Source organism: Frankliniella occidentalis, unplaced genomic scaffold (assembly GCF_000697945.3).
Source record: "Frankliniella occidentalis isolate FOCC.00 unplaced genomic scaffold, Focc_3.1 Scaffold226, whole genome shotgun sequence".
NCBI lineage: Eukaryota > Metazoa > Arthropoda > Insecta > Thysanoptera > Thripidae > Frankliniella > Frankliniella occidentalis.
Genome location: NW_026267352.1, coordinates 86,792 through 89,286, shown reverse-complemented (window position 1 = coordinate 89,286; position 2,495 = coordinate 86,792). Strand labels below are relative to the sequence as shown.

Here is a 2,495-nt window from a genome sequence, read left to right as displayed (position 1 = left end):
GTGGACCACATCGAGCGTGAGTTACGCAAAGCAAAGCAAACCGCGTACTACTGGTGCTGGCCGGTCTCCGCTCTCTAACTGCCTTAAGAAACAGTTCAGGGCAATGGGCAAAAAAAAATTGCCACATCGTAAATCAGGTGAAAATAGGGCTCTCTCTCTTCTAGAGTCCTGCCTTGATTGAAGATGACACTGAAGCGGTAGTATTTTCGTCTGCAATATCAGCCACGAACGTGAGTGCCGCCGCAGACAAGGGGAATAGGTATACCAGCAAGCATGCAGGCGTGGCGTGCGGGCGAGTTGCCTTCGGATCCATCGCAGTGACAATAGGCAAGCCCGCATGCACACCTTCATGCTGGCTTGTTTACCCGGGTCAGTCAGAGGTCCTGGCTCACGCCTGGCTCACCCCTGGCTACCCCTGGCTCACCCCTGGCTCACCCCTGACTCACCCCTAGCTCACCCCTGGCTCACCCCTGGCCCTGGCTCGCCGATCGCCCCTGGCCTAATTTCATTACAATAGACTTTACATCAGTTAGAACGCATGGCAATAACGTCATACACTAAAGAGCGTCTAACAGAGTTTGGCATAGGCGTCACACAGAAAAGCATGCGCTGTCAGGCATTCCTGTATACTCTTGAAACTCAAGTGTGATACAGTCCAACAGTTATCAGCTCAAAACCATGTGTATCACAGTTAAAACTCTAGTACCATACGTGTACCACACTTCGAAGTGTAGTACCACACATGCAGTATGAGCATGCACTTTTAAGCGTAGTACATGTGGTGTGGTACTGCATTTGGAAGTGTGATATACATGAATGGTACAACAGTTTTAACTTTGATACACATGGGATTGCACTTATAGTTGGAATGTTGATCACGCTTTCTACAGTTTCCAGAGTGTAAGACATTTTTTTACATGCGAAGTGCGAAGTGCACACACTGCCGTTGTCACCTGCAAAAACATAGCTCTCGCACTTAAATAAAATGAGCACTGGCTTCTTTGGAGCGGTGCACTTTGCTCGGATGACTCACCTCCGCTGTCCACTCACACTCTCTCTCTCTCTCTCACACACACACTCGTGCACCACTGTATCCTCTCTGCTGGTCGCGCGGCTGCACAGCACCGTTACGGGCTGCCGCAAACTGCTCGCCGAAGCTGTGCCTCCTGCCTCCAGCCTCGACTGGACGCGACTGGCCGGGCGCTGGAGCTGGCCGCCTGGACAGCGCGGCGCCGCCGGGCGCTGGACTCGCAACAGCGTGGCGTGGCGCGGCAAACCTGACCTGCCTGTGGCTGCGGGGTGGGGCGCGACTGATCGCGGCTCACTACCGCCGTTGCCCTCCCCCTCCCCCTCCCCCTCTGGGCGCGACCAGCGCGACGCACTGAATGAGCGCGCGCTGCTCTGCTCGAGGCGCTTGGCGGGCGGCGCGGCAAGTGCAACGGTCTCTTGCTTCACGGCTGATCAGCCTGGCGTGGGTAAGGCCGAATCGACACCTGATCGAGACACGTCGGCCGCCCTCGCGCTCGCCCTCGCGGCCCTCGCGGCCGTGGCGTCATCCCCCGCCGCGTTGCCTCACGACGGCTGACCAGAGCCGCGCGTCGCTCTCCGATTCAGCGGAGGCCCTGCTGCCACCACCGCTGCTGCTCCTCCACACGACCGCAATAGACACGGACTCAGTTTTTAGAGAGTCTCCTAGAGACTGTCTCTACCAGAGGGAAAAGCCCCTCTCCCTCCTCACTCTGTATAGCCCATGCAGCCTATAATTAATGTGTGCACGCCGCCGGACAAAAGAGGGGCGTTGCGCGTCGTGCGGGGAGGACATCGGTTTCAATGGCCGAGTTAGCTGCTCTCGGTGTAGTCCCGCGCGCAGGACGAGGAGGAGGAGGGTCGTCAGGGGTCGGTGCAGCTAGATTGTCCGACCCATTTTTCTCCGACCTGGCGATTTTTCCCAAATCCCAAAGTGCTGTCCGACCTAGGCCTAGGTTTTGTCCGACCTATTTTTCTCCGACCTCGTCCATATGCTGAAATTTGGAAATACGTGGCTCCTGCAGTTATACTTTACCGCACGTTTGGTTTTCCTACCTCTGGGGGCCGTAGCGCCTAACGGGCATTGCAGGTAGGCAACACGCACACGCACGCCTGCGTGCGGTACAGCATAACCACGACGACTGGTTCGCCTACCCCAGGGGTGGCCGGAGCGCCTTACGGGCAATGCGGCAGTGTTGCACTAAGCTTTTGACGTTAATCACCCCCGTGCAACCGGCAGTTAAAATACCTCTTAGAGCCGGCGGATTCATTTTACCTGCAAAATTATCAAACCTGAAAAAAATGTGGGCCCTACCCACCCCGCTTTGACACGGGGACCCGCCTGTTTAACTTCGGAGTTCGGTATGGGATCCGGTGTTTTCAGGCACCCAGCTGAGGGCCGGGTTTCTTGACTATCTCGCTCACACCGGAGTTTACAGCCATCGACTAGGTTCCCACCAGTCCGCTTG

General features: G+C 56.5%; 1 protein-coding gene across 1 annotated transcript in view; it reads right to left on the bottom strand.

Moving 5' to 3' along the window:
* The window catches only part of LOC127750652 (MKRN2 opposite strand protein-like), a 13,720-nt gene extending 12,550 nt beyond the window's left edge, over positions 1-1,170 (bottom strand). The window contains exon 1 of the mRNA XM_052272855.1: positions 1,034-1,170. The gene's annotated coding sequence lies outside the window, so the exon portion shown is untranslated. The remainder of the gene's footprint in view (positions 1-1,033) is intronic.
* Positions 1,171-2,495: the final 1,325 nt, after the last annotated feature.